Consider the following 10,142-nt stretch of genomic DNA (forward strand, 5'->3'; position numbering starts at 1 on the left):
CATTCCCTCCGGGAGCAGCAATAAAAGCCTGGTCTGCAGTACTGGCAACACCATGCAGCTATTTCTGTGCATCTTCCCTCCCTCTCCTCCAGACTCCCTCCTCACTCGGCATGTAAATCCCTCAGTAAATATGCAAAGTAATATCCTCTGATGTAGATTTGAATTAGACTGGCTTTCTGACAACCAATACGGATAGCAGTCGTCTGATTAGCGCTAAAGACTGGCGCTCCATATCACTGCAATTTCCACACATTTACACGAAGAGCAGAGCTCAGGGCGCCCAGAATTGTCCACATATTAAAACGGAATAATTCGGATCCGGCGCGTGTGATTTATTACCGCTCATTACCATAATAACACATTATGGAGTGGATAAAGCACCTCATATCCGTGTATCACGCTGGCCATGCATTACAGGAGTTCATTCGTTTTTATCGTACAGTCCGTGGACTGTATTACCATATCACAACCCAGATGCTGCAGAGTCATAAGACTCATTTTCAAAGGATTTCATTTTCCCCTCGTCTGGTAATCTAGCCACCCCCTGGCTCGGCTCCACTCTTAACACAAAAATTATGATGTTACACCTGCGCTTCATTTTAACCCATTTACGTCCGAGGAACTGCGGGCGGTTCTGGACTTCCATTCCTTATTCTCATAACTGCGTAATTTACATGAGTTTCATGGTAGCTGCTGAATAATTCATGGTAATTACTGAATGAGCCTTAAAATTAAGAACTGAACAGTAGGCCTGAAGAGCAGCATCCTGTGACCACTGATGAAGGACCAGAGGATGACCAACACAAACTGTGCAGCAGCAGATGAGCTATCGTCTGGTGTACTGACAAGGTAGGAGAGTCTAATAGAGTGGACAGTGAGCGGACACTGTGTTTAAAAACTCCAGCAGCACTGCTGTGTCTGATCCACTCAGATCAGCGCAACACACACTAACACACCACCACCACGTCAGTGTTACTGCAGTGCTGAGAATGATCCTAAATCTGTGAATCTTTCAAGGAATCATAATCATCTTAGCAGAAAGATGCATCCTCAAACCCAAAAGTATTATGAAACACAGCAGTGAAAAAGAATGACAATACATGATGTTGGAACGCCTCTACAGCAAAGTGGTAAACTGCTACATTTCCTTTATGCATGTGACGCCTCTTGGAAAGCACTGTTGCGTGTTAAAGAGCTTTATCGTTTCACCAGTAACATTAGCATATCGTTTCTCAGGCTCTGCTTGGCGAAGGAGAGGTGAGCGCCTCTCCATTGCTGACGGGACAGGGTGACATGTCTCTGCCAGCAGGTGAGATGGGAAAGCAAGGAGGGTCGCAACCAATAAGCAGAATAAGAATCAGCCTGTCATCAATGTTTGCACTTGGGTAGCGCTAACACCCTGCACCACCCAAATAGTACCTGCTCTGTGAGGGTCCATGGGGGTCCTGACCACTGAAGAACAGGGTAAAAGGGGGCTAACAAAGTATGCAGAGAAACAGATGGACTACAGTCTGTAACTGTAGAACTACAAAGTGCACCTATATAGTAAGTGGAGCTGATAAAATGGACAATGAGTGAAGAAACAAGGAGGTGGTCATCATGTTATACCTTAACGGTGTATATGCCTGCCATATATGTAGCAGAGTGGCCACTGGTGGTCAAGTTTGGGTATTAAAAGGTCTGATCAGAGGTGATGATGAGGTGCAGCACCTGGCGGCATGGTGTGATGACCAAGGAGATCATTGTGGGAGGGTCAGGAGCTAGGCAGGCAACCCCCACCTACAGCTTCCTTGGTATCCACATCTCGGACGATCTCATCTGGTCCCCAAACTCGTTCATCATGGACAAAAAGGTGCAACAGCATCTTTACTTCCTACAGAGCTTCAAGAGAATTCCCTTGAGAATTCCCCCTACACTGATAAAGGAATTCATGATGTAGAGGCTAATAAATACAGACATGGATATTCAGCTTCAGTAACGTTAGCTATGTCTTCTTTCTGCATAAGCTAACCAGCAATAAAGAAATTCAAACAGCCCACACTCACATATTCACCCCAAAGAAGTTGTAGTTTTTCAAAGTTTCTCTCACCTTCAAGATACATCATCAGAAAAGGGTTTTACTGGGCTTTAAACCTGACAGTCTCAATCTGGCAAGTAGACATGGTTACAACAGATGTAGAAACATTTGAAATATGGCATATCGCTGTTGTTGGAAGAAAACCTCATATCAATATGGTAACTTTACAGGAGAAGGAAAAAACATACTTAACTTTTAATGTAAGTCAAAGGAGCCAGAATTCTTTCCAAGTCATTTTGGGTCATTTCTTTTGGTCCTTTCTTCATGAAATTCACACACAATGTAAAGGCCAACAGGCATTTTCACATCATGTAAAAATCCGTAAAACGACAAAAATGGAGATATGAGGTTTTCTTCTGAAAACAGCGATATGCAATGCGAAATACAAGTGAATATATGAGGGCATAGAACTCGTAGACTTCATAGCTAATTATTAAGTTAACAAACTAACTGCAGGAGCTAAGCTAAGAAAAGTTAACTTACTGAGTTTGCTAACGGATCTTAATACTGTTATTAAGATGTTATGTTATTTATTGTTAGACATCCTACAGTAGGTTAGTAAATACAGTGATCTAGAAGTTTAGCTTTAGAGGGTGTTATTACTTTTAACACTGAGCTGTGAGTCAGGTCAACCAAAAACCCTTTCAGCTTTGGAATTAAATAAAAACAGCACCACCTTCCAGATGATCAGGGTAGCGCCTGTCTGAATCAAACGTTCCTAAAAATTCAGACTAATTTACTGCCGCCGCCGTTCTCACTGAAATTTTGATCTGCATCGTTTTCTCAGAGTTCTTCCATTACCTGATGTAAAAAGTAATGCTTAGAGACAGTTACCAAGCAGTAGTTACTAAGCAGTGACTGGTTGGGAGTCAGGTCAATCATTATTTTGCAAATAGTCAGTTGACTTTATTTTGTTAAGCATTGCTAAAAAAGGAAGATATAAGGTGTCAATTTTTGTACTAATTTACACAAATAAATGATCCATCTCCTCCACTTAAGCACAATGCTTAATGCAACAATTGTTTTTAACAGTAAGATGAGCTTTTTTAAGAAAAAAAACTATTAAATAAGGACATTTAAAGTTGCAATTATGATTTTTTCCATTTATCTTTATTAAGCTTATAAATATAAAACAAACAAGCCACCCTGATGTTGCACATTGTCCTAAACCTGTGAATCTTTCAAGGAATCATAATCATCTTAGCAGAAAGATGCATCCTCAAACCCAAAAGTATTATGAAACATATCAGTGAAAAAGAATGACAATACATGATGTTGGAACGCCTCTACAGCAAAGTGGTAAACTGCTACATTTCCTTTATGCATGTGACGCCTCTTGGAAAGCACTGTTGCGTGTTAAAGAGCTTTATCGTTTCACCAGTGACATTAGCATATCGTTTCTCAGGCTCTGCTTGGCGAAGGAGAGGTGAGCGCCTCTCCATTGCTGACGGGACAGGGTGACATGTCTCTGCCAGCAGGTGAGATGGGAAAGCAAGGAGGGTCGCAACCAATAAGCAGAATAAGAATCAGCCTGTCATCAATGTTTGCACTTGGGTAGCGCTAACACCCTGCATTTCCATCTCATCCTTCGCCTTTCAGTGATCCAAGTTTCCAGCATCTGGTCCTCTTACTCAGGTAGATGAGCAAGCAGAGTAAAACTGAGAAGGGGGAGCAATGAAGGGAAGGACATGGAGAGAAATGGAAGAGCTACAAGTAGGCAAATTGGCAAAAACACATTATGATATTTGAATTTGACCTTTTTATGACACATACATGGTACTTATTTTGATTTTTTTGGTGTGTGTGATTGTTTTGTATTGTTTGTGGTTTGTTTGTGATTTGGATTGTTTTGAACGTTCCCCACTGGCACGTTTTTCCATCATTGACCGAGAAGCGTCCGAGACGCTTTGCACCACAGTGGTGGAGTTTGACCGGGTCTTGAGCTACGACATGTCTCACCATGGTAGTGGACTTTGACAAGGCCGCTAGCTGGTGACTTTGCATGGTGACAGTGGAGTTTGATTTTGCCACAAGCTGGGACATTTTACACTGTGGTAGCAGAGTTGGACTGGGCCACAAGCTGGGATACTTCTCACCTCAGTAGCATAGTCTGACTAGGTAGAAAGCCAGGATACTTCTCACTGTAGTAGCAGAGTTTGACTAGGCCACAAGCCAGGGACTTCACACCCTGTCAGTGGAGTATTACTGGGCCACAAGCCGGGATACTTCTCACCAAGGTAGTAAAGTTTGACTAGACTGTGTGCTGGGAGACTTTACACTGCAGTAGCGGAGTTTCACTAGGTCATGAGCCAGAGCTTTACACTGTGACAGTGGAGTTTGACTGGGCCATGAGCTGGGATACTTCTCATCTCAGTAGCTGTGTCTGACTTGGCTGTAAGCTAGGCATTTCTCACCGTGGTATCAGAGTTTGACTAGGCCATAACCTGGGGACGTCACACTGTGAAAGCAAAGTTTGACTAGTTTGTAAGCCAGGTCACTTTTTTCATCACAAGAGCAATGAGACAGTAACCGTGTGACTAGGCCATATTTGACTTTGTTTGCACTATGATGGAATTTGACTAAGCTGAGAGCTGGGGACTTTGCACTGCGACAATGGAGTCTGCCTGGGCCATGAGCTGGGTCCTTTGCACTGAGTGAGTGAAGTCTGTCTGGGCTGGGATTTTGCACCATGACAACGGCAAGCTCAGGACATTACAGCATGACAGTGGAGTTTGACTGGGCCACGAACCAGGGACTCTGCATTGCAACATTGGAGCCTGTCTAAGCCTAGAGCTGGGGTCTGACTGGGCCACGAACCAGGGACTCTGCATTGCAACATTGGAGCCTGTCTAAGCCTATAGCTGGGGTCTGACTGGGCCAGGAACTAGGGACTCTGCATTGCAACATTGGAGCCTGTCTAAGCCTAGAGCTGGGGTCTGACTGGGCCACATACGGGGAAGTGTACATTGTGGTCAGGAGAGTTTTTCTCCCTGCTAGCTGAGGAACTGTCTGTGTGTATGTTTTCTTTGCCTTTGATTTCTAAGTTGGAATAGACAGCAGCAAAACAGAAGTGCACCAGCAAAACAGGGGTGTCACATTCAAGATAGCTATGAATAAAACAGCAATTCACACACTACATATCGCTACGTTCAAATATTCAGGACAAATTATGCTTTTGCACTGCTGCCATTGTCAGCGTTCAGACTCATGATCTCCTGGGAAAAAGGAAAAAAATATCACAATTTTTTCAAAAATTCCACCAATCCCACCAATTTTTAATATATAAAATATAAGCAATATAATATACTTTGCATGTGTAGCTCTAAATGTAAATAAATCTGCAGTTTTCTGATTTAAATGATGTCCGGCATTTGGTCTGGCAGCCGGTCTTGTAATGTTTTGTTATGGCCTCACCCTAGACTGGGTCATAACATTCATGCTTTAAAAAACGTTTTATGTAATAGCTTTATGTGAAATAGCTTTTAGATGCATTAAAAGCTGTGGTTCCTATCATCACTGCTGTGAATTCTGACTTCTAGAACAGAGCATTTGATCAAACATCAAACCACTCTCAATTACTTTATTTACATCTTCATGACTGAACTGAGCAGGAATTTTGAAAAATTGATGGATGATGGATGCCACTTGGGACCCTCATCTCTTTTTAATGCCTTAAATGGCCAGGGCCCAAAATTTTCTTACACACTTCCATTATCTAAGAATAGCTGAACCAGTTTGCATTGAAGTCCCTGTAGTTACTGAATAATGAGCCCTGATAACTGATAATAATTAAAATAAATGAAGTTCAACTTATATGGTGCCTTTCTCAAACCGAAGGCCTTAGTATGTAATAAGCCTGGAATTTTAAGAGGTTAATGAAGAGAACTCTGCAGTTGGCCAGTGTTCTTGAAGTACTAACAGTTTTCTCAGATGGGCTTATTGTGAGGTAATTTATTACGGTATCATATCACCAACCCCTAGGAAGAGCACTAGTGAGAGTCCCCACAGAGAGAAGAGGACGCTGAGTCAGGACTGAGCCAGATGGATTTAGTTGGGTGGGTGGGGGCAGTTCTCAGGATTTCCCCGAGTTTTTGGGACTGTACCACTCATAGAGAAGCATGTGTCAGCAGCTTATCTGCCAACTCATGCTGGGTAACCGTTGGCCGCTTGTGAAGGATGGAGGGAGCTCACTCTTCCAGGAATGCAAGAATGAATCTCTATGATCTATCGCTGGCTGGAAGTCTGATCTATTGCCGACTGGAAGTCTGATCTATTGCTGGCTGGAAGTTTGGAGGGTGATAAATCAGCACGTTTGGCCGGGTGGAAAATCAGAGCGGCGCGGAATTCCATTCACTGTTTTTAATGGGCTCAGGCCGTGATTTGTGTTCCAGGAGAATCGCAGGCGATGGGAAAAGCCCTGTGCTGTTATGTGAAGCTACATCTGGAGGAAAACAGCGGTTCAGATGAATAGTGTTCACTGTCATGTGGACTACGGCTTCTCAAGTTTCAAAAAAAGACTAAACATGAACACACACTGGATAGGCTAACTGGACAATGTAACTTGCGAAATAGATTCCTATAAGAATGACAGCGCAGGGAGTCGATGTCTAAGAACATAATAAAAGGCTGCAGATTCCAACAACACAGTTAGTTGTAGTGCAAGTGCAGTCTTTATCCCACTGAATGACCTCGGTACTCTTGTAGGCAGCCCACAGCTCAATAGCCACACTCTCCTGGTGGGCTTAAGTCTTTAAGGTTTAAGGTCAGGGACAGCTCAGGCAACACAGCGTATGGTGTGTATTTGTGTGCTTGCGTCTGTGTGACAGCAGTTCACGGACCCCCAGCATGGTCGATGGCCATCAGAGACAGGCCGGCTTCCCTGTCCCAGTCCAGATCAATGCCACAAGCTCAGTAGGGAGGCACGTAACCTCCCACACTGGGACAAGTGTCTAGGGCTGAAGCACTCTGGCTCACGCTCTTCAACTGGAGTGCACCCACGGGCCTCTGCTATCTGATGGACCTGTTCCAACAGCTTTGCTCTTTGCACAGGCTAAAAGGCTTGGAGATGGTACAGGTTTACAGTGGGCCAAAGGCTGGTGGAAGGTCACATGTTCACCTAGCCCTGGAGGCCTGGAAAGGCCATGTCAGCCGTGGCCAAGAATATTTAGAGCACTGGTCTGAAAAGCAGTACACTGAGCTAATCTGCAAGGACCTTTTGCACATTTATTTGAATGCAATTCTAAAAAAATGCATTTAGCAATTCCAATTTTTAGGGTAATAAAAGGAGCCATTAGACTCCCCAGTTGGGCGACCGTAAGTGACCTTGCATAGAGAATAAGGGGTGAGGACATCTCTCGGTGGGGCCGGAATAAAACCTTTTAGCAACAAAACCTTTTTGATGATGATGATTTATATCCATGCAAGATTTTCTTGGAAACATAATCATAATAGGACAGAAAAAAAAATCATAGAAACATCTGTGTGCTTTTGCGTTTATCTTTACCATGACCTTGGGTTTGAATGGTCATGCTAGCAACAGATTGTAAAGTGTTGAGATTGTGCCAGATACAATATGTCTGTTCTAATTAAGGCGGCCACCTGAGATCTCCCTGCCTATCGGGGAGCAGCTGAGCGGCATGTAATAGCTGTTGACTTTTGCAGGTGAGGCCGACCCCCGACTCCCCTCCTTCCCTCCTCGTCCTCATTTTTTGCCTGCACTGACATGCTCACAGACTGCCCTCAACCTGGTTGTCATGGGAACAGGCATCACATGACCCAAAGAGAGACAAAGTTGAGACAGGGTGGAGGGTTGGGGGGCGGTGCGTTTGGAGATGGTGGTGGTGTTGGACTGGCCCTGTGGAGTCAGTCAGTCCTGCTCTCGTCTCCTCTGACACGTTACCTTGGAAACAAGCCGGGGAAGACAGGAAGCAAGGAGCAGAGAAAGCCGCTGTTTGTTTGAATAACAGGGGAGAGGCTGCTTGGACTTGAGTCTCGGTGCTTTCTTAACCGGGGCTGGGCAGGCGGGAGTTAGCGAGCGAGTGAGCGAGCAGGAGAGAGAGCAGGGCATTTGCTGCATTGTGAAGAACAGTGTGAGTCTGATGTTCCTCTACAAGGCGCAACTGTGTTTCTACATCCCAGCTGGGCGGTGAAGACACAAATAACCAACATCATGAATAATTCATCCTTGGTGGCAAAATGATTGGATATGCCATACATGTCCTTACTTTATTTATACCTGTTTTCCTGCCTTGTAGATAGATCTGTGATACTGTAAAATTTCCCAACCACATTACAGCCTTTTTCCCCCTAACCCAGCTCCCACCTTGAAAGAGGTTTCTAATCTAAGCATAATTAAACTGAGCTGATCCAAATGCACCGTTAGTGGTGCGATTGCGCGCAAAAGCGGCCCCTGGTGTGTCAAGCAGAGGCTTTTTTTGCAGCAAAAGTAGCCAGGCCCCGGAGCTGGAGCCAGTTGCCTCCCCTGAGAATAGCCAGAGTAATTATTTAACATCAAACAGCCGGGTTAGGAGGTTAATAAGCGGGGATGTAACCGTGCCCCCTGAGGCCCTACAGGACTAATATTTACTGTTGATATGGACGGAGCTGGGAACGGACTTGACAGCCTCTCAATATTGCTGACAGCTCACTGGATGGACGGGGCGGAGACGGGGTAGGGCGTGGACATTTTACAGGCTTCTGTGACCGCCACTCAACCAGCCTCATCGTAGCATTAGCGTGTTGCCGTCTCCCTCGCACTTCTGCAAGGCCACGGCGGCTTTTTCAGAGAAAGGAAGACTGCGGTTCCTCCGCCACCAGCTGCCGCTCAAGTGTCCTTCACAATGCAAATGATACGGGCCTCAGTATGTGTACAGATTAGAAAGGTAGTAAACGGTGATGTCAAGCCTATTGAAATCCACCCTGCTGGCTGAGCTAAGAGACCCGGGGATGCACGGAGACGCCGAGGCATCAGTGTTAAGATCAGATACGGAACCCCACCTCATTCGCGTTCAAGTGCTCACTCAATAAAGGGTGACCCACTTATTTTAATTGCGTACCCGCAAACACAAAAAGGGGGGGAAAAAAAAAAGAAAAAGATAAATAGCGCAGCCTTGTTCCACCACCGTCTTCTCTTTCGCTTAAATGCGGGGCATCTCACCATTAACAATAAGTATGTGATCAAGGCTTTTTCTTACTTCAAAGCATAAAAGGGAATACATTAAGCATCCTCAACCCAGCAAACTTTACTTAAAGTGAGGAATAAGGGAGAGTCGGAATCACTGAAGGGTTATTGAGCCATAAACCTGCACATTCAGTAAGGAAATATTAGGCCTTTAACTTAGGAAGCGCCAGGCAGGGTGCACACGCGCAGTCTACCGAAAACAGAAGAAAAGAAAGAATGAAAAGATGTGACAATGTGGCACTCTACCTGCTCCCTTTGAAGATTACCTTTTCAACTTCTTCAAAAAAAAAAGATCTAAGGATCCCTTTGCCAAAATTCATCGAGCATGTTACATTCTAATGTGTCAACCTGCTTATTATACTATACTAGAACTCTCGCTGGGTTATTTTCATACATTGCTGTCGACGTTCTGTCTCGTCTCGGTAAAGAAACAAGGGCCTGCATCTTAGAGTTTCTGGATCAGACTTGAGAGCGGCTCAGTGGTACTGTTTCCACCTCCCATAGGTTGGTTTATTTATTTATTTATTTATTTATTTAACCCCTTCGCACTCCAGCAGAACGGAAAACATTTACATTCTGTTTGGTTTGTTATTGTCTTCATAAGACCTGGAATTGCTGGTATTGTGTAAAATCTTTCATCAAGGCATGACAATGCTTTATAATTGGGTTTCGAATTGCAGCGTAATGGAAACGCTCTTCTCCAGTGTGCCATTAAAATGAAAGCTAAGTATAAATCAAATGAACGCTCTTCATGTTTTCTCATATCTAATGCAGTTCAAAGCTTTTTTTTTTTCATTCACGGAGGTTAGACAATTGCTATTCTCATTAATTGCATTTGGGGAAAAAAAAACAGGGTTGTAGTCACATTGTTTCAATTGTGATGTC

This window comes from Colossoma macropomum, unplaced genomic scaffold (assembly GCF_904425465.1).
Source record: "Colossoma macropomum unplaced genomic scaffold, Colossoma_macropomum, whole genome shotgun sequence".
Classification (NCBI taxonomy): Eukaryota; Metazoa; Chordata; class Actinopteri; order Characiformes; family Serrasalmidae; genus Colossoma; species Colossoma macropomum.